The sequence below is a fragment of the Colobus angolensis genome, unplaced genomic scaffold (assembly GCF_000951035.1).
Source record: "Colobus angolensis palliatus isolate OR3802 unplaced genomic scaffold, Cang.pa_1.0 Scaffold208, whole genome shotgun sequence".
In the NCBI taxonomy this organism is placed as follows: domain Eukaryota; kingdom Metazoa; phylum Chordata; class Mammalia; order Primates; family Cercopithecidae; genus Colobus; species Colobus angolensis.
Window position 1 is genome coordinate 3,002,043 of NW_012115244.1, and position 22,529 is coordinate 3,024,571.

The following is a 22,529-nucleotide window of genomic DNA, read 5'->3' on the forward strand; positions in this document are numbered from 1 at the left end:
TGTATTTCTAGTAGAGACGGGGTTTCACCATGTTGGCCAGGATGGTCTCCATCTCTTGACCTCGTGATCTGCCCACCTTGGCCTCCCAATATGGGACATTTTTATGTCAGACGTTACTGTATTCATCTCTAAAACTTTGATCTTGCGGATATCAATATCTTCCGTGTCTTTAGGTAGCAATGTCGATTTCTCCTCTAGCTCGTTGGACTATAGTTATAATGCCTGCCTCAATATAATTGCTCATGAATTCTACCATGTTTGTGAACTCCAGGTGTGTTATTACTGACTGATACTTCTTCTCACTAATAGGTTACATTCTTTTGAGTTCTGTACTGAATGCTGCATAGATTACGCAGTTTCCTACTCTGGCTGGTGGGGACAGGAACTGTGCCCAGGTTGTGCGAATTTCTGCAATTCCTTTCACTGATTATTTGATTCCCCCTGGCTTTGGGTAGTTTCCTTCTATGCATGAGCTGATCAGTACCCAGTCCTAGTCTCTAAGAGTAACTTCTTTGCTTCTCCTGAGCTTTCTGTCTTTGCAGTTTTCATCTCTCTAATACTGTGCTCTGCAAACTTTAGCCTTGACCTTCTGAAAGCTCCATCCCATCTTTTTAACTCAGGGAGCTGGCTGAGCTATGCTCTCTGTGCTGCAGCCTGAAAACTCCAGCTAATCAGCTTCAGCGTTCATAGACTCGGCCTGATTGCTTCCTATCTGCCAGGAACCACTGTCCTGTATCTTATATGGGAAGGCTAGTGTGGGTCCCTGCTCCTCCAGCATTTCCATAACTAGAAGATCCTTACCATTGTTGCATTTCTACTGATGCTCTGAGCCCTCCCCTGACCACCCCAAGCCCAAGTAACCCAAGGAAGCAACCCTGGGGTCTTTGGAGCCTTGTGATTTAATAATTCTTCACTCAGAAGCTCAGAGAAGTCCACCTTTGCAACTCATTTTTTAAAAGATGCAGAAAAGGGGATAGGTATGTGGTGGTGACAAAAATCTCATCAAAATCAGACCCAAAAGGCAAAGCAGGGGTTTGGCTTTTGCCTAATCTGGCTTTCAATTTCCTGCCTAATGACAGTGGTAATAAGGATGTCTTGGAATCTCCCAGAAAGCTTCAGGATAGACATTTCCAGGGGAAATCCTGCTACCATAAGGATTTATTAAGTCCTGATGTCCCATTGTCTTTTGCAACCTTGACCCCTCTGAGCCCTTTTCTGTATTGCTGTTAAAGGAGGATCTCTCTGATCGTTTTCTGCTGTAAAGTATTTGGTGGCTCCCATTGTCCCCACACATGACTCTGATCTTAGTATTGGTCTTTAATGTCCTTCTCCATCTATCTTTCCTTCGTCATCTTCAAATGCTTTCTCCAAATCCCTTGGGACATTTTTCTTCTTGGCCTTGGGGAAAGCATGGGTAATTTTCTCCCCCGTCTTCCTGTGAAGTCCTCTGAAACCCCAAGCTAGGATGGCCTCTCTCCCTGCTGCCCCCATATAATGCTGTGCTGTTATGAAGCACAGATTTTCAGTACCCACCTCCAGCTTTGCACGTACACGAGAACTCACAGCAAACACAGATACCGGGGAAGGATGCACAGACTCATATCTGGTCATGAGTGATGGACATATTGGTCTGGGCAGTGAGCTGGGTGCAGGGGTCTTCTGGGAGATCAAGGTCTGTGCTGCCAGGCCTCACCCACTGCCCACTGCTGGCCAGACGGCTTTCCTCTGAGAGCCTGGTGGCCTGACCAATCCCTGACCAATCCTGGCTTATTCTAGAGGGCGAGAAGGAGAAAGCAGATTGTTCTCTGATAGACACATTAACGGAGCTGAGGCTCCCCCAAGGTAGAGAAGGCTGGATGAGTGCTGGGAACGCATAGGTAGAACTGCTTCCCTGACTTCTGGCCCCGAGGGCTGGCTTAGCTAGGAGGCCCAGTCCGCTTGGAATCTGAGCAGGGAAACTTCAGTGAGAAGGTTTGCTTTTGAACAGAGGCCAGCATAGCCTGCCTTCTTCTGGAGCTGAGCTTTCAATAACAGTAATAGTTGTTTGGACAACTGTGATAATAATTTCAGTTAGAATGTCACTTTGCCATTTAGGAAGCAGTTTCTTAGACATTATTTCATTTTGTTTCATCCACTAACTATTGCCCAGCACTCGTTTTCATTTTATCTCAAATTTGGCTTATTCTATATACACTTATACTCATATATATACTTTACAAAATGCATAAAAGCATGCTGTTTATTTTTCCAAATACGAAATTTTTATTTCTTGTCACTGTACCCTCTTCCTTTTCCCCACAACCTCTCCACCTCCTGCCAACTTCACCACGAGGAAATCTGTACTAACTATTATTCTCATTTGTTTTGTTTTGTTTGTTTTAGACAGGGTCTCACTCTGTCACCTGGCTGGAGTGCAGTGGCATGATCTCGGCTCTCTACAGCCTCCATCCCCTACGCTCAAGTGAACCTCCCACCTCAGCCACCCAAGCAGCTGGGATCACAGGTGCATGGCCCCAAGCCAGGCTAATTTTTTGTATATGTTTGGTAGAGACAGAGTTTTGCCACTTTGATCTCAAACTCCTGAGCTCAAACTATCCACCTGCCTCGGCCTCCCAAAGTTCTGGGATTACAGGCGTGAGCCACCACGCCCAGCTTCCTCCCAGTTCTGACTTCTACACACATGTTTCTATCCCCACACATACACAGGCATGAACACAATCCACAGGGCTGTCTGGATGCTCTTGCTCATGCAGAGATGCACAGGACATGGATCTATAAATACACATATGCGTGTAGAAATCTACACACAAAAAGGCAGGCTTTATCCTGTGTAATTATTTTGTGAAAATGAATTTCATTAAACACACCTTTTAGCAGGTTGCTTTCTGAGCTCAGTACTGCATTGTCAACACCCCTGCCATCACCGGGCAGAGCTGGAGCTTATTCTTCTGAATGACTGCACAGTGCTCCTCAATGTGAATCTCCACAAAGCTATTTACTTTCAAGTTCATGTTTCAACCCTTCAGTAGTGGTGGAATGTGAACTTTGTCACAACTGAACATGCTTTTCTATAAAAAAGAGAAAGTGTCACTTTGGTTTTGTCTTTGCTTTTAAAAGGTAGAACTTCAAAGAGCCCTGGTGTAAAAATACAAAATGTATAAAATTCTTGATGCGCTCAGGAATCAAGTGGAGTTTGCAAAGTAGCAACACAGTGAATTGGGAAGAAGTTCCAAGTTCCTTTGAACGGCACCTTTTTAAAATTCCTACCATAGACAGCCTGGTCAAATCAGTGCTGCTGCTACTGCTTCTATTTTTTCCCCATTCTCACTCTTTCCGAACTTCAGACTATCATAAGAAGCTGTAAATTATATTTTTCCCTTACATCTATGTAGCCCCTACTAGGTCTGTAGCACCGGGCTTCAGGTTGGGGCACGTGTCGACATTGGTGAGCCCACCCACGGCTGCATTTCTGTGCATCTGAGTCAAGGCTAAAGGTGGGGCTGGGGATGGGACCCAGTGAGGACACAGGGCATGTGTCTTTCCTGAGAAAGTGCTGAAGCATTTTCATGGGCGGGGGTCAAGCCACAGATGGAGAGTATCACAGACCCCAATGACAAGGCAAACACAGAAGAGGATCTGGGGGCTCAGTGGGTCCCTTGGTTAAGGAAAGGCCACAGGTCTGGGTGCTGGGAGCGCCCTGCAAGGGAGCAGACAGAACTGCTCTGAAGGCGCACACCCTCCTGAGAAACCATGCTGTCTCCTGGGGAAACAGGTGTGGGGCAAGAAGTGCTAGTGGCTTGTCAGGATGGATGAAGCCGTTGCAGGAATCTTTGGCTGGGGTGAGATGACATTCACAGGCCCTGAATCGGCAGAGACCACCATGGTGAGGAGGACGAGGACACGAATGTGGCAGTACAAGCCGGGTGGAATCACATTCCTGCGCTTCCCACTCCAGCAGTTTCCCAATGCACTGAGGAGAGAGCCCAGAATAACCCTAACTGTGGCTCAGAAAGCCCCTAGTGCCGTGTCTGCCTCCCACCCACTCTTTGTGATCTTTGCTCCACCGCCTCCAGGGTCTCCCTGTTGCTTGAAATCATCATCTCCTTCCCATCCCACTGCTTCTTGTGTCTTCCTTTCCTTTTGCCTGTTGTGTCCATATGACAGAAACACAAGGATGAGACGCCTCCCTCCCCTAGACCCTCCATCCTATGTACAATTTTAGTGTCATAGTGTCTTGAAAAGCAAAATTAAATTTGAAACTGCCTTTGCAAAGGTTATAACAGTGAGAAAACGATGACAATGAGAGAGCTGTCCTAACCTACCCCATCTTGCCTTTAACCTCCAAGCTGCCCTGGCTCATTCCTGTGTGTGGGTTGAACTAACATTGGAAGCAACTGAGTTTGGAGTTTAACTTTGAAACACAGATGATAACACAACAGATTCTCTCCAAAATGAAATCCCTCCTTGCTTGGGGACCAGAATGCCTTTTGGTAAAACCAACAAATGAGCCACAGATTGGAAATTATGACTCAGGAGTTATGAAGCCAGAGGCCGCAAGATTCCAGATCTCCGCCATTGTTCCTGTGGATGACATTGCTATTGTAAAACCTAAGATTGGTGTTTAAGGTATTTTTCAGACCCTGCATTCAGGCGGATCAACTGGCGCCACCCAGACCCGGAAGCTGGCTCACCCAGTCTTGCGGCCCTCACCCAGGAGCTGACTCAGCACAGGAGGACAGCGTCAACACCCTCTAATTTTATCTCCAACCAAACCAATCAGGATTCCCTCTTTCTTAGCCTGCCCACCAAACTATCTTAAAAAAAAAAAATACAAAAAAAAAACCTGTCTTCCAAATTTTCAGGGAGGCTGATTAGAGTAATAATACAACCCTGGTCGCCCGGTTAGCTGGCTCTATGTGTACTACATGCTTTCTTTACCAGGCATGGTGGCTCACTCTTATTATCCCAGCACTTTGAGAGGCTGAGGTGGGAGGATTGCTTGACCTCAGGAAATTGAGACCAGCCTGGGCAATATAGTGAGGCCCCATCAGTACAAAAAAATTTAAAAATTAGCCAGGCATATGGCAGGCACCCATGATCCCAGCTACTTGGGAGGCTGAGGTAGAAGGATCACTTGAGCCCAAGAGGTTGAGGCTGCAGTGAGCTGTGATTGAATCACTGTGCTCCAGCCTGGATGACAAAAAGAGACCCTGTCTCAAAATAATAATAATTAATACACTCTTTTTCAATTGTGATATGGTTTGGCTGTATCCACCCAAATCTCATCTTGAACTGGAGCTCCCATAATTACCACGTGTTGTGGGAGGGACACCGTGGGAGGTAATTCAATCATGGGGGAAGGTCTTTCCCATGCTGTTCTCATGATAGTGAATAAGTCTCACAAGATCTGATAGTCGTATAAAGAGGAGCTCCCCTGCACAAGCTTTCTTGCCTGCCACCATGTAAGACATGCCTTTGCTCCTCCTTTGCCTTCTGCCGTGATTATGAGGCCTCCCAGTCATGTGGAACTGTAAGTCAATTAAACCTCTTTCCTTTATAAATTTACCCAGTCTTGGAAAGGTAGGTATGTCTTTATTAGCAGTGTGAGGACAGACTAATACAGATTGCAATTCCCCTTTCTTGATAAATCAGCTCAACCTGGGCAGTGGGTGAGATGAATGCATTGGGTGGCTACTAACTGACCCTTTGACTTCAAATCACATGGTCAGGAACATCAGGAACAGAGGTGACGGCACAGCCTCTGACAGACGTTGTCCTGCTCTTCACAGACACTCATCTGAGTGCCTGCCCAACTAACTGGCCACCAGATCCTGTCTATCCTAACCTCCTTCATGGCCTGTCAGTCATTCCCAACTCCCCATCCCCTCTGATGCACCATTCTCTCGTTTGGTCTCCTATTTCTAACTAGACTAGTGAAGATGCTTCCTATGCACCATCCTCTCCAAGGCTGGCCTTCCCAGGCTCTGCAGCAGGACTTGGTTGTGTCATCCCCAGGAAAAATCATGGAGCTCTTAGGACTCTGGGCCTGGATGAAACCTGGGCTCTATCACTTCCTGGCCCTGTGACTGCGTGCATCATCAAACCCCTTTGTGCTCTAGTTTCCTCACTTATGAAGTGAGGATAATAATTGCATTTACCTCCTACGGCTGTGGTGGGAATCAAATTGGTTAAAAATGCCAAATGCTGGACAGAGCCTGACCTGTGGTAAGCACCCAGGAACTGTTCACTCCTGTTGTTTACACACACGTATCAGCTTGACCTGGCTGCAGGCTAGGGAGGATCAGTTGCCAAAGTTCCATGTGCTCCCAGCATGAATGGAGAGCTCCTTCTGAGCCCCAGATGACCTGGGCCAGGTCTTCATGCTCCAGTCACACAGAAGTACTTGTTCTTTCCAGAAGGACCAGTTTCCTCCCTCATCCTGGATGGCAGCATGCTGACCTCAGGTGTGATTTCTTCTCAGCCTCCATCCAGGCCAGCAAGTGTCCTCTGAATACTGCCCTGTGCAGACCCTGTGGGAGGTGCTGGCCCCTGGGGGGATATGACCAGCCTCCTCTGTGAGGACCTCGGTTGGTAGCAGGAGGAAGATGATCCACAGGGCACAGTGAGGTGGTGGGGAAGGTCATGTGGTCCTGGGAGGGCCAGGAGTTGTAGATTCAGGATTTTCCTCTCTGAACAGGTACCAGCAAAGGCCACCAGAGGTGGGGACCTGGGCTAAGCTGGGGGCCAGTGAGGTCTGGCAAGGTTACAAGACAAGGTGCACAGTCCAGACAGCCCAGCATGCATGCAGGCGAAAGGACAGAGCAGCCTTGCGTCTCGGAGGAACCACCTGAGCAGCCATCATGAGGCAGAGGTGTGGACGCCAAAGGCCAGAGACCACATGCTCAGGCGAAAGGACAGAGCAGCCTTGCGTCTCGGAGGAACCACCTGAGCAGCCATCATGAGGCAGAGGTGTGGACGCCAAAGGCCAGAGACCACATGCTCAGGTCACATGATGATTCAGTGGCCAAACTGGTGAACCACAGACATTTTGCCTCTACTTTAAAAAATGAGTTTGCTTCAAGGACCTTAAACTGGCAGGTGAATAATAGTCAAATGTTAATTGGTCTTAATAATTAAGAAAAGTTAATCACCAATTATTGGGTACTTACAGTGTGTCCAGAAGCCGTGTGTGTATGTGTGTCTGTGTGTATGTGTGTGGTCCTTGAAATACATGCAGTTGGCTTGAGTAGGTGGCTCTCAGATTACCCCAGGGATAACCCCCTCCTGGAACTCAGCCCTTGCATAAGCTCCTCCCCTGAGTACAGACTGCACCTGTTGACTTCTTTCTAATAAACAGAATGTGGCAAAAAGTGCTGGAATGTCACCGAAATGAGGCTACCAAAGGACAGTGACTTCTGTCTTGATCGCTCCCTCACTTGCTCACTTGGAGGGGAGCGAGGTGCCAGGTTGTGAGCTTGTGAAGAGACTCATGGGGCCAGAAACAGGCAGAGACATCTGGCTGCAGCCACAGAGGAGTGACACCCTCAGACTGCCAGCCTATAGATGACTGAATCCTGCTCACAGCCATGTTGATCCTTCCACAGTCCAAGCTTCAGATGAGACCCAGCCCAGCCCAACATCTTGAAAGTGAATGAACTTAAAGCAGCAGTACACAGCAAAGCCACACTCAGATTCCTGAACCACAGACCCTGTGAGTTGACAAATGTTTGTTTTTGCAGCCAGTGCATCTTGCAATAATTTGCTACACAGAAATCCTTAATATATAGCTCTTCTGAGGATGAAAGTATTTGGGACTTGCCCAAGGTCTTTTAATAGAAAGCTGTAGCAAACAAAACCCATATTAGTCTGATGCCACCCTTTGATGGGAAGGCACAAAAGAAAAGAAGTCATTTCCTATATATTTGGGCAAAGAGCTGTGGATGACTCTTTTTGTAGGATCTCCCCATGAAGATGCTGATGGGAACTCCATAGACTCAGGCCCTATTCCTGGCCCAGCCTGAGAATCTAGATGCTGAGTATGTTGTGCGGTGTGTGTGCTTGGGTGGTGGTGGGGGGAAGAGCATCAGGCTGTGAAAGGAGTGAGGTTTTGTGTAGTCCAGACGGCTGAGTGGAGGAGAGAGGAGCTCATGTGGAACAGACAGACAGCGATATCAGCAGCAGGAAAGGAATGAAAGCTTCAGGGACAGGACAGTTTGCAAGGAGAATTTTCCTTCGGGGCCCTCCTATAGCTTTGCAGTGGTATCACTTTCAAGGGTCTTCACGGTGGGTGGGAGTCCCAGTCTGAACATTCTGAATCCCCCCATGCCCCGTCCTGTAAACAGCTCACAATGGACTATTTCTGCCCACAATCGCACAACTGCTTTTTTTTTTTTTTTTTTTTTTTTGCTTTTTCTAAGAATGAGGTATAAATTACCTTTGTGTTCCAGCAAAAGGAAACAGACAAGAATATCAAACAGGACAGAGATGACAGGGCCTTGAAAACGAGTAACGGGATTTAGGCCCCCAGTGGAGGCGTTGATCCCAGCAGTTTTAGTTCTGAGTCTGAAGCAAGAGGGTAATCCCTGGCCTAGGCAGGGGCAGCCCCACCCTTGACCTCCGCTGCTCTCGAGGAGTCACTTCATGAAGACATTACTCGGTCACACCAGTGCTCGCCTGACTCGTGACCCCCGACTCCAGACCTCATCTCAGGACATGTACCTCCCGCACTTGGCCCTCTCATCCCTGCTGTGCTTTCGCTTGAGAGGGCAAGAGCCCCTCCATGTGGCCAAATAAACCATGGGGAGTGTCTCAGGCGCAGCCCTCCCGGCCAGGGCACCATTTCCTGGAGCACACTCCCAAATGCTTGTAGGACAGCAAAGGACACGTGACCAGAGCCCAGAGAGCTGTGCCCAAGTCCTGGCTCTTGTTAACCATTCCTGAGAATAGGGGAAGGTGACTGATCAGAGTCCATAGGATGGAGATGATGGCCCTGGCCCCAGTCGCTCTGTTTGGCAAAGTTCTGCTTAAGATGGGTAGAGGTTCACTGACCCCTGGAACCCTGGGAACCACATGTGTCTCAAAATCAGCATCATTCAGAATGCAAAAAGTCATACACTGCACATCAGATCTTTTATGGAGCACCCCAGGGGTTGGGGACAGCACCTGTAATCAAACACAACAGATACAGTGGTTCTGCCTGAAACATGAATATTCTTGGGAATCTGGTCCATCAAAGGCTAGAGAACTGCAGGTATCTCAGGTCAGATTTGGTTACCAAAGAGGCCAGGTCAGGTCAGGTGGGTCTTATCATTGAATGAGTTCGAAAAATACTTCTGCTTTTCACAGCTTTTTGGATGTGGGTATTGCAATGAGGGACTTGAACCTGGACCCCTTGCCCACTGACTATGGGTAAACGGAGGCTGGGAGAGTCCGAGTGACTCACTGCAGCCCTGCAGCTTATAGACGGCAGAGTTGGCATTATGGCCAGGTTCTGCTTTACCCCCAAGTCTGTGTCCCAGCTCCGCCACTCGGCCACATTGACCCTGAAAGTCTCCCGTAAGTAGTAGCGTCTTGCACACAGTGAGCTGGCATGACACTGAAGCTGTAATGGGCAAGTCACTGCCTTCTCTGCTTTCTTGAAAAACAGAGGCCGTATCACATTTCCTGAATCCTAAGATGGGTGCTTCTGAAATCAGATGTCTCCGAACGCATATGTCCATTTACCATGAAAGATTTGTATTCCTATGCCCTACCTCCCCACCCCCAGGAAGCTCTTATTAAAATGCTGGCATCTTATTCCGTGGCACCATAGAGCAGCAGCTGGTGTCTTAGAATGTGGAAATCACCTCCTCAGCCAGGTGCTGGGAGATTGGATGGGTAGACTCCCTATAAAGAACCTGAGACCACTGGGGTGGGGCAGGGGGAGGCCTGTGGTACTGACTGTCCTGGGGAACCAGACTCCAGGAGGAAGAAAGTCATGGGTATAAGCAGCTCTGCTGGGAGGCAGACGGCCTGAGCCAGGATGGCAGGATGGTTAAGGTGATGGGGGGGGGGATTGTGAGGTGGAAGGGAGGTGGGGTTGATTAGCAAAGGCTCCATTTCCAGGTCCTCTGGGTCTGAGTGCCTCTGTGAGTGGATGCCAGACCCCTCGGTGGAGGGAGATGGGGCACGCTGGTCAGTTCAGGATTCCACACTTTCTGAGATGCTGCGTGGGTGTTCTGTGCACACTCGGTGCTGAGCTGAGCCCGTCAAGGGTATGTGCTGGAAACCAGTCTGATCCATGATGGACCAGCTGGGAGCTCAAGGCTTTACACCCACTGGAAGCCTGGTTTTTCTTAGAAAACTACAGTTTTCTACACGTGACCTCTGAGACTGGATGTGCACAGAGAGCTACGCTACAAGGTTTGCTGCCTTGCCCAGGAGAACAGGCCCCGGGCTGGAGGGCAGAGGCCCCAGGTGCAATCTGTCTCAGCTCTGGGCTCACCTCTGTGCAGTGTTCTACAGCCCAGCACCCTTCTCTCGGGTGCAACCATGTCTCCTTTACCTAGGGATGCCCCCTGCTCTCAGAAGTTCTCAGGGTCCCACTGAGAAACCCATGCGTGAAGGAGCCTCCATGTGCCCTGCTTTGGGAAACACCCTACTCTGGACCCTCAGGGTCTCCTGCATAGTTATTTGTCCTGCCCCTGCCTGGACACTGGGTTACCTCTGGGAAGCTCCCCAACAGGGCCCACTGCACCTGGGTTTGTCCCTGGCCGGACAGGCTTGATTTCCTCTAGGCCTGAAATTGGCTTCTGCTGCGGTAGGATGAGTGCCCAAGTGGAGCCGGGCAGCTTGGCATCAGGCTCCTGGTGTGCCCTCAGCTACGTTCACCATGGGGGTGACTGTTCCACACTTCAGATCATCACATCCTAAATACACACAGTGGCATCTGCAAGAAAGTCTCCTCGGCTGTGGGTGATGGTCCTTACCTGACTTAGTGACTTGAATTCCAGCCTCTGCCCGGAGACAATCGCCCCTTCTGATTTATGGGCATTTGGCCATGTCTGCTCACAATCATTGTCTTCCCTGTATAGGAGATTTTTAGTTTTATTGGCAGATTTAAATTCAGGTGGACATTTATAGAACCATACAATGTAACACTTAATTAAATGATGCCACATGAAAGGACTCATGTTAAGGCCGGCCTCTGAGCTGGGCATGGTGAGGCTCAGCTGTCATGAATCGCCACAAAGTGCAGCCAGAGAACAGCAATCCAGGCTCAGGCAGACACGGTCAAGGCTGGCCCTACACCAGGATCTGGAGTTTGGAGGCTCCAGCAGAGGCTGGGAAAGGAAGGGGTGAGCAGGGGCCATGCAGGAAGCGGTGAGGAGGATTCCAAGTCACCACGGGAAAGGCAGAAGTGATGAGGATGATGGCCGTAACTGCAGTGAAGGCAGTGATTTCACCACGCAATAGGCACGCTTAGAGCGGGGCGGCCCTGGCGTGTCGATGGGTGGTTAGTGTGCACTGCATGCTGGGCCCTGAGTCCTGCTTTCCAGGATTGACATGTAATCCTCATGCCAACCTTACACAGCAGAGAGGATGATGAGTATTTTGAATTTATAGATAAGGAAACTGAGGCTCAATCAGATGAAGTCATCAGAGTCCAGGTCTGTCTGATCTGCAGGCCTTCCACACGGTGCTATCCTGCCTCACAGTTGGACGGCGGATTCAGGAGGGACTCAGCATGTTCAGGAGAAGGGACTCACAGACAAGGTTACCAAAGAATGACTGACAGGTGCAGTCTGGGCTGGGTCAATCCAGAGGAGGCTCTGGAGGAAGGCTAAGGATGTAGGACTTAATTAATGCTGGTGATGGGGAGCCAGTAAAGGATTCTCAGCCAAATGCAGCAGGATTGGAACTTCTTAGGGTGATTGGCAGAGGGATTGGAGCCCTTTAGGTGCATGATCACAGAGGACAGCCCCATGTTCGGGCAGGTTTCAACCTCAGCAAGCTCTATTGTGTGGGTACATTGTGTGCCCAGGTGGGAATAAGCACACTCTAAACAGAACTCTTGGGTGGGGGTGAGTGATGCTTATCTGGTTGTGCCATTTGGAGCTCCATCTTCTTGTTCCAGGGGTCACAGAACAGCCATTCAGGTGGGTGATGCACAGAGGAATATTTAACTCAGAACTTGATGGTGAGTTCAAACCCATTGTTGACAACAACCTGGATCTGCTCCACCTCTGAGCATGCTGCATCCATCAGTGCAGGTCTAGATACAGACGGACAAAGGTGGACAGTGGGCCACAGGTTGATGTCTGGGGCTTTGAGCAAAAGGCAAGGTGAAGACTCTGTGATTGCAGAAAGAGAAAGATAGGGCCTTGAGGCTACTGTGACCTCGATTTCCTCTCTGTTCATTGTCCCGGGAGGTCTGTGCTGCTCTGGGTACATACTGCCAGTTCAGACGCCACATTCTCAATCCTCACATATGTGCTTGTTTGAGGTTCTTTCAATAAGCAGTGTCTATCAATCCATTTTTGCAAGACTTGCTCCCTCCTATGTGCTGTCAAATGCTGCTGCCTGTGGTGCTGAGGAATGTGGGGATGGCCACACTGGCTTGCCAGGCTCCTCAGCCCCCACCCCTAGGGAACTGGGAGCTTCATCATGAAAGGGTCAAATGCAGAGAGACTGCCCAGCGCCCACGGCAGCCCAGCAGGCTTGGCATACGTGATCTCCGGGCATACAACTCGGGCCCCTTGTTGAATAAGCTCTACCTGTAGGCGCCAACAGCCAGCCGTCAGTGCTGCCACAGAGCCTAATCTAGAATTACCAGGTGGCTGAGGCCCAGACAGGGCTTTGTGCTGGGGTACTCAAGCAGAAATGCTGCTCAGCCCGTGGTGATCCTATTAGGAAGCGGAGAAGTTAATGAATAGTGTGTTCTTTCTTGCTCTCCCTGTCTGCCTTCAGCACGTTGTGTTTATCTACTTATGTATGGAAATCCAGGCCTTCTTAGTAGGCAGAGCAGAGAAGCAGCTTCTTGTCTCACCAAGAAACTGCACAAATCATTCCATTCAGGCAGAAAGCTTGATTGGGCTCTTTGAGTCTAAATAAGATGTCCTTAACCCTTCCTCAACCCAGACCCTTGTTGTTTGAGATGGGCTCTTTTAGGCTGCCAGAAACAAAGAAATGCTCAAAGAACAAAGAAATTCCCAGAAAGGGATTTTTATTATAAGCTACAAGAGACACAAGAGGAGGAAGAATAGCTGCAGAGCAGGCTCCGGAAGCAGGAGCTCACCAAGGGCACCCAAGGTCGCCGAGGCTCTGGCTGAGCTACTGTGCCGTGCGTGTCCCGCGGAGGTGCAGAGGCTGGGGCTTCCCGTGTGAGTTTCATGTGTGTGACTTTCTCTCATGGCCTCCTCTCTAGGACTCAAGTGCAATCAATCAGACAGGGGGTCTGATGGTTCCCGCCAGTCACCATCTGTGGGACCAGGCTTCCTCAGGGGGCACTGTGGGTGTGGAGGGAGCCTGGAGCTGTGCGACTTCCTGGAATAATCTAGGACATCTGTCAGAACATGGAATTGCTGTTATTTGACAGAGGCAGCAGCCACCACTGTCTGAGCGCTGATGGTGCACCAACCACTGGGCTCAGTGTCTGCTGCAGTTATCGAATGTTGCATGATGGATCGCCCCAGCACTTAGGGGCCTTTATTGCGTACACAGATTCTATGAGCCATACATTTGGGAAGGGTTTGCTGGGCAGTCCTCCCTTGGGGTCTGTCCTATTGGCAGTCAGATTTTGGCCAGGTTGTAGCCATCAAAGTTGGACTGAGAGGGAGGGGCTACTTCCAAGGCCTCATCCACATGAGTGGCATTTGTTGCCAGCTGTTGGCTGGGGGCTGGGTCCCTCTCTGCACAGAATTCTCCATGGGGCTGCCTGAGGGTCTTCATGGTGCACTGACTCATTTCTCTCAGAACTAGCAATCCAAGACATACCGGGTACAAGCTAAAATGACTGGCATGAATTAGGCGTTTTCTTTGTATCCTCTGTCCTGATACCAACGCCTGGCATGTAATGGCACTTCCTTCCTAACTGAAGGAAGAAGAGAAGGAAGGGAGGAGGGAGAGGGAGGGAGGAAAGAGAGGGAGGAGGGAGAGGGAGGTAGACAGGAATGAGGAAAAGGAAGGAGAGAGAGGAGAGAGAGGAAGGAAGGAGAGGGAGGAGAGAGAGGGAGGAGGGAGAGGGAGGAAGGAGAGGGAAAAGGGAGAGGCAGTAAGGAGAGGTTGGAGGGTAGGAAGGAGAGGGAAGAAGGACAGAGAGGAAGGAGAGGGAAGAGGGAGAGGGATGTAGGTAGGAAGGAGAGGGAGGGAGGCAGTAGAGGGAGGAAAGAAGGAGGGAAGAAGAAAAAACTTTTCAAAATTTGATTAATTTTTCTAGATTAAAGAGTCGTGATACTAAACTTTTAACCATGCATCAGGACAGATTGACAGAGGGCCCTGGGATGGGACCAGTTGCTTTTGGGAAGCAGTGCCTATTCGTGATTCTGTGCAGGGGGAGTGCCACTGAGTTACACTAATAATCTAAGCCTACCCAGTGGGTTTCTGCTGATGATAAACATCTGAGAACTCACTCATTCTTTCTCCTTCCTTGTTTGCTGACCCTTGTGTCAAGGTGTGTGTGAGTGGCCCTGCACCTGAGGATTTCTTTCTTCTGTTATTTTCAATACCAGCTAATTGCATCCTCTCTAAGGCTGCCCCTCCGGCCCAATCCTGCCCCCAGACTGTGACCTCAGCAGGAGTCTTTATACCCTCCCTCCTAACTGCTAAATACTTGGGATTTCCAAGGGCTTGACATAGAATTGGAAGATGTCTAACTAAACTGATTCTTCAGTGTTTGTGAATAAAACAAACGTCCAAGAAGCTACATAGCATCAGACGCCAACGACATAGGGAAGGGTCCCAAACTCTGGGTCACCAGCTCCTCCCCATTTATGCTGTGGGTGCTCAGGCTGTGGGAGGCGGAGAGAGGACCAGGAGGACGAGGGGGCTTTGGAGGTTGTTTTTACTAGGGAATCTATAAAATCTGTATGTAAGGAAGCGTCTTTGTTTATGAGCTCATTTTTGTCCCGGGCAATAACTTGTCCTATGTCATGGCGTGATGGTTAATACTGAGTGTCAACTTGATTGGATGGAAGCATATAAAGTATTGATCCTAGGTATGTCCATGAGGGTATTGCCAAAGGAGATTAACATTTGAGTCAGTGGGCTGGGAAAGGCAGACCCACCCTTAATCTGGGTGGGCACCAACTAATCAGCTGAATATAAGCAGGCAGAATATAAGCAGGCAGAAAAATGTGAAAAGAGAGACTGGCCTAGCCTCCCAGCCTACATCTTTCTCCTGTGCTGGATGCTTCCTGCTCTCGAACATCAGACTCCATGTTCTTCAGTTTTGGGACTTGGACTGGCTCTCCTTACTCCTCAGCCTGCAGACAGCCTATTGTGGGACTTTGTGATCATGTGAGTCAATGCTTAATAAACTTTCTGTATTTATTTCTGTATATATAGAGAGAATATTATTTCTGTGTATATATACAGAATATATGGAATACATATATTCCATTATTTCTGTGAATATATATATAGAATATATGGAATATACATATCCCATTTTGTGTGTGTGTGTGTGTGTATATATATATATATATATATATATAGTTCTGTCCCTCTAGAGAACCCTAACACACATGGTTTACCCCATATGTTCTGCACATTCCAGAAACCCTGTTTGCCGAATTACCTTTTTCTCATATATCCCTCATCCTTATACAAATGCCTGTCATGTAATGCCACTCAGAAAGTTCCTATGCAAAGGAAGAAAGAGAAAGGAAGGAAGGAAACAAGGAAGATATATATGTATGCACACACACATACATATATTCCTGTGATACGGTTATATCAGAATATATATATAATTCCTGTAATATATATATGCACGTATCATAAGACTCTGAGAACCCCAAACATACCACCTGCAGGCGGTTGGGAAGGGATTATAACAATTACGAATTGGGAAATTATGAGAGAAAGCAACATTTACATGACTGTTGGGCTGGCACATGGGGGCACTGCTGAGAAAATAGCCCAGTTACCAGCATTCTGTTTATAAAGGCCTCAGAGAAGGGTTTCCCCTGAGCCACAGCATGGAAAAACTCAGACTAGCTCCTGAAAATTTTAAAAAGTTATTATTCTGATGGACACTGAATCACACACTTTTCTTTCTGCTTTGGCTTCCAGGCAGCTCCCAGCCACAGCTGCATCCTGCGGGAGCCACCATCTGAGAGTCTGGATGCATGTATCTGAGACTCAATTCTAGTATGACCTTGTCCTTACTTCCTCCATCCCTCAATAGCACCAGGTCTTCACAATATTCTCTGTTTGGTATTTTGTGCAAAGGGGGCAGAGTTCAAGGGACAGGCACCAGTTGTTATATTCAACGCCCCAATGACCTTGGAGCCTCGGGTAACCTCTCTGAGACTCCGTTTTCTAATCCTAGAATTAGGGAAGATGAGATCAGCCACCTCACCTGGTTGCCAGAGGATGAGATGAGTTACTACATGGAAAGTGGTTAGTGCAGGGCTGTCATACACGGTCTGCTTGATCAACATGGGCCACTGGCCTTGTGCATAAGCTCATCTCTCGGTCATCGCCCTGACACCCGTTCACCCACACCGGGCCCTCACCCTGGCCTGGACTCTGAGCGTGTCTCTCTCTCTCACACATGGTGTCCCACTGCAGAAGCTTGATGCCCTACGTGAGCACAGCCTGCCCCGCGTGCTGCTGTTCAGTCTCTCTCCTGCACCCATCGGAACGCAGCCTGACCTGCCAGGCTCTGCTCAAGTACAGTCTCCTGCGTGCAGTTTTTCTCCTTCCTTTCTCCTCTCTCTCTGCCCTGTGACCCCCTCATTCTTGGGGATTCCCTAGTTATGCATGTTGGTCCATGACCTTCCTTCTAATAAAAATGCGGATAGATGTGGAAAGTTAACTTTCCACACCTAAGTAACAAAAGAACCAGAGACTACTCCCTTTGCAACTCCCCGCGCCCGCCCCCAACACACGCACACTTTTCCTGTGTGGCTGATGGAAAATCGAAAGTATCTCTGATTGGTTGTTTTCTGCAACCAATCAGACGTTTGCATAGGGGTGTAACTTTGTAACTTCACTTTAGTCTCTGATTGGTCGCTTTCCACAACCAATCCGACTTATTGTGGGCCACTATTTGGTTTTCATAGTGTGTACACCGAGTAACCAATGGGAAACCTCTAGAGGGTATTTAAACCCCAGAAAATTCTGTAAAGGGACACTTGAGCCTTTACGCTCTTGTCCTTCCAGCACTGTGGAGTGTACTTTCGTTTTCAATAAATCTCTGCCTTTATTGCTTAAGAAAATACTGATAGAAATTGATATGGGTATTCCATGTTATGATTACGGTTCTCATATTGTCTCACTAACGCATTCATTCATTTGTCCAGTGAAATGCCTGCCTTGCACCAAGCACAAGTCCCTGCTGAAAACAAGACAGCTTGTTCCTTTGCTAAGGCGCTTGTGTTCTAGAGAAGGAAGACAGGAGTAGACAAAAGCCAGAGAGGAACTACCACAAATCAAATGGAACTACCAGCTAACGCTGACGGCTGCGTGGAGAATTAAACTAGAACAATGCCTAGAGTGACCAGGGCACCGAGGTCAGGGAGCATCCCTGAGATGGTGCAGTCTGAGTGGAGACTTGGATGAAGGGAGGCCTGCTTGTTTGAACATCTGGGGGTAAATAATCTGAAGAGGCAGGAACAGCCAAGGCAGGGGCCCCAGGGCGAGGGAACAGGAAGAGGCAGTGAGGCTTTGCCTGGCCCGGTGGGCACACAGGACAGTGTTAGGTGGCACGAAAAAGGGCAGAAGATAAAAAATTTTTAAAAAATGGGAATTAGGCTCTCCACTCCTCAGTCGAAACAATAAATCCTCCCACGTGCAGGTGAACATGCCATGAACCTGTTCCTAGTCCTTCAGCACCGCCTCTTTCCAGATACCACCGTCCCAAATTTGATGTTCATTTGATTCCATGCTCTTCATCTTGCCTTTATCACGTCTGCATGCATTCCTGTGCACTGTCCTTTATTTCTCTATTTATAAAGCTGTCTACGTGAAATTAAAATGTATGAATCTTCCTGCACCCAGCTTATTTTCCCAGCATTACGTTAGTGAGAATTATTTGTGTTGTTACCCAAAATCCTAGGTCATTTGTTTTCTCTGTATAGCAGTTTATTGTATGAATATACTACAATTTATTTATCCATTTTCTTCTTGATGGATTTCTGCTGTTTCTGACATTCTCTTATATCAACCTAATTTGAACCGCAACGGCCAGTCCTGTATGGGCTCCTTATCACTTGTCTAAAGGTTAAATATATAGCTATGAGTGAAATTGCTGGGTTGTGGGACATATTTATGTTAAATTGACCAGTTATTGATAAATTTAGCTCCAAAGTAGTTGTACAAATTTATACTCCTACCATACACACCTGTTCCTCCTCACAGTTTTTCCAGCCCTTCAGAGTGTGTACCCTTAAATTTTCCTGACAGGTGCACAAGTGAGATAATAACATCTATTTCTCTAGTAATGAGTTTGGATATTTTTCACATGTTTATTCAAAGTTGTAGTTTATTTTTCTCCGAACTCCTTTTCCATATCCTCTGACCATTTTTTCTTCTACTGCATTTCCTTTCTCATTGATCTGTAGTCTGGATTCGAATCCCTTGTCAGTTATGCTCATTGCAAATGTCTTCTCCAGGTGTAGTCTGTTTCTACTTTGGTTATAGTGTCTTTTTTTTTTTTCTTTTTTTTCTTTTTCTTTTTGATGGAGTCTCACTCTGTTGCCCAGGCTTGAGTGCAGTAGCATGATCTCGGCTCACTGCAACCTCTGCCTTCCAGGTTCAAGCGATTCTCCTGCCTCAGCCTCCTGAGTAGCTGGGATTACAGGTACATGCCACCATGCCCAGCTAATTGTTCTGTATTTTTATTAGAGTCGGGGTTTCACCGTGTTGACCAGGCTGGTCTCGATCTCTTGGCCTCATGATCCACCCACCTCGGCCTCCCAAAGTGCTGGAATTACAGGTGTGAGCCACCGCGCCCGGCTCTATAGTGTATTTTTACATACAGATATTTTTATTTTAATGTAATTGAGTTTGTTAATATTGTCCTTCGTAATTTGTGCAATTTAAGACTAAGGTAAAAATGTGTTATTCTCCATAATGTCATACACATTTTCTTTAAATGTGTGAAGCTCTGTCTTTGTCACTTGCCAAGTTTGTAATTAAGTGAGATGTACTTCTGGGGGTTAGAGGGAGAGAGGCTGCCTTTTCCTCTGTCCCAATAGTCTGTGAGTTAATCCATGTGGCCAGGACCACGTGGTCTTGCTCAGGTAACCTTTATAATAAATCATTATATCTGGTGCAGCAAAACTCTCCTGGATATTCTGAACTCTTTGCTCTGCTATATAAAGTTAAAATTGATTAAGTAATTTCTTGATTTTTAACTTTATGTGGAATAGTAAAGAGTTCAGAACATTCAGAAATTACTTAATGGGTACAACGTACATTATTTGAGTGATGATTGGGTACACTAAAAACCCAGACTCCAACACTAGGCAACAGATCCATGTAACAAAATTGCACTTGTACTTCTTAAATTTACGCAAATAAATTAAATTAAAACCAAAGTTAAAATCAACTTGACATATTCTATGCAGAGCCTTGACATAATTTTGGCCAAGCTTCCTTTGACTTTTTAGTCTGGAAAAAGGGACATATTTATAATATTGAACTGTCTATCTACACACAGGTTTATCACTTCACTTTCTTAACTTTTTAATGGCCTTAATACATTTTAATGTATTTTTCAGTAAAGTTTTACTTTTCTTTTGCTAAATTAACTCCTCCAAAAATTACGTAGGTTTTGTTGTTTTGTAGTTGGTGTATTTCTTGCAGTTTTCAGTGTATAGAAATGCAATTGATACTTTGTCTTTGCTTTTACATCTTATAATTTCTTATTAATTTTAATATTTTATCTGTAAATTACTTTGAGTTTGTATGTAACTCGTAATATTTTCTGTGATTAATGAGAGTTGTGTTCCTACCTTTTTTAATTCTCATAATATTTATTTCCTCGACCTTACTATTTTTTCCCCCAGCATTTCTTTTTTGATATGCCTCGTGGAGTCTTCATTTCTATTTCACCTGAAAACTGATACTCGGTCAATGTCTCACAGGAACTTCTGCGCAGATTTCTGGAGCTTTTTCTCTGACTAGCTCCCTCCTATCCTGTACTCTGCCCTGAAAATTCCAGACACCTTGGCCCCAGCTGACTCTATCCTGTCTATTCAACTCAAGATTTCTGGGTTTCCTTCCTCTTCCTTGCACCATGGTCTAGAAATTGCCTCCAGGCAGAAGTCCAAGGTGATCATTGGGTTCACCTAATTTTTTTCTCTTTGATCATGGTTTGCAGTTCTGTGCTACCTATTGTCTATCTTACAACAGTTGTTTTGTAATTTATTTCAGTTTTCTTGTTTGTTTTTTTGGTGAAATGGCAAGTACTATAGCAATTACTCCTTTGGAAGGTAGAAGGATAAATTCTAAGTCATTTATATTTGAAGTAATCATCAATATGGCTGGGATTAAGTCCACCATATTCCAATTTGGTTTATATTTATCCTATGTGTTTTACTACTGCTTTCTTTTTTATTTATAAAGTGGTTTTCTCTTCCATCTTATCTCTTTTAATTGGTTTTTAGGTATATCTCTTTCTTTTTCATGATTTATCTAGGTATTACAACAGGTATTCTTAATTTATACAAATCTACCATGAAGTAATATTTTAACATCCCTGTGATGTAAAAGCCATAAATAGTGTAGTCCTGTTTATCCCTGATCATTCTTTGTGTTTCATTTTCATATATTTTACTGTATGTTATAAATCCCACCATATGTATTACCTATTATTTTTCCTCCAAGGACTCAATTGTCTTTTATACATTTAAGACAAGTGAACAAAACACACAGTCTTTCAAATTCAATCCTATATTTATCTTTTTTGGCATATTTTATGCCTTCTTGTTGAACTGAGATTCCATCTGGTAAAATGTTTCTTCAGCATGATATTTGTTTTACATTTTTTTGTAGTGTGGACTCTGACATCTCTCAGTTTGCACTTATCTGATTTTTCTAGCTTTGGAAGAGAATTTCACTGGATATGGAATTCTAGGTTGAAATTATTTTTCTTTCTTTCAGAACTTTAAAGATGTTACTGTTACCGCTTCCCCTGGCTTATACTGTTTTGGAAGCCAGCTATCATTCTTATAATTGTTCTGCTTTATGTGATGTGGTAACCTCCCTCTGCATTGGTGACTTTTAAGATTTTTTCTTTTACTTAGATTTTCAATATTTTGACTCTGATGACCCTTAGTGCATTGAATTCACTCTCCTGAACTCCACTGAACTTCCTAGATTTGTGGATTGATTTTCCATTTTATCAAATTGAAGAAAAGAAAAGCTTAGTAAGTATTCATTCAAATACTTTATTACCTCATTCTTCTTTCCTCTTCTTCCATACTCTAAGTTTATGCTTATTAGACAGATTTCTTTAAACCACACATTACGGATGCTTTGTTGCATTTTTTAATCAATATTTTTTCTCTCTGCTTCATTTTGGAAAATTAGTACTTACTTGTCTTCAACTTCACTGGTACTGTCTCTTTCCATTTCTAATCTACTTTCAACCTATTTAATTTTTTTGTTTTAATCTCAGATATTGTGCTTTTTACTCTAAAATTCCATTTGTTCCTCTTTTAGAATTTCCTTTTTTGCTCTGAAATATTCCATCTCTTCAGTCATTATATACATACTTCAGTTTATAGCATTAAACATTTACAAGAGCTGTTTTAAAGTCCTTGCCTGATAATTACAATGAATCAGAGATCTTTCACCCTGCCTCTAGGTGCTGCTGTCTGGTGGCTGTTTGAAAATATCACACTATTTTAATTCAGGCATTGTATATTAAAGAGCACTGGAGACTGACATATTTGTTCTGTGTTGATGTTTCAGGTCTTTCTGGTTTGCATCCTAGAGGGACCCTTCTCTCTGTCTGTGGTGACAGTGAGGCCAACCCTTAGGGAGTCTCACAGGTCAGTTGGAGTTGATCTGGGCTGCAACTCCAGTCAGACTGATGTAACTTGTGATTTGCCCACCCCCTAACCTCCAAAGCTGGAGCATTTCTTTATCTTATCAACATTGCGTCTGGAGGAGTTGGGGTGCATGCCCACTGTTTGGGTACGGTGAGGCAGTGGGGTAGTAACCCAGTCGCCTGCTCACCAGACTCTTCTCCTCCACCACTTTCCTATCAAAACTCTGTGAAGGGGCTTATTATCCCAGCACTTTGGGAGGCTGAGGTGTGTGGATCACCTGAGGTCAGGAGTTTGAGACCAGTCTGACTAACATGGCAAAACCCC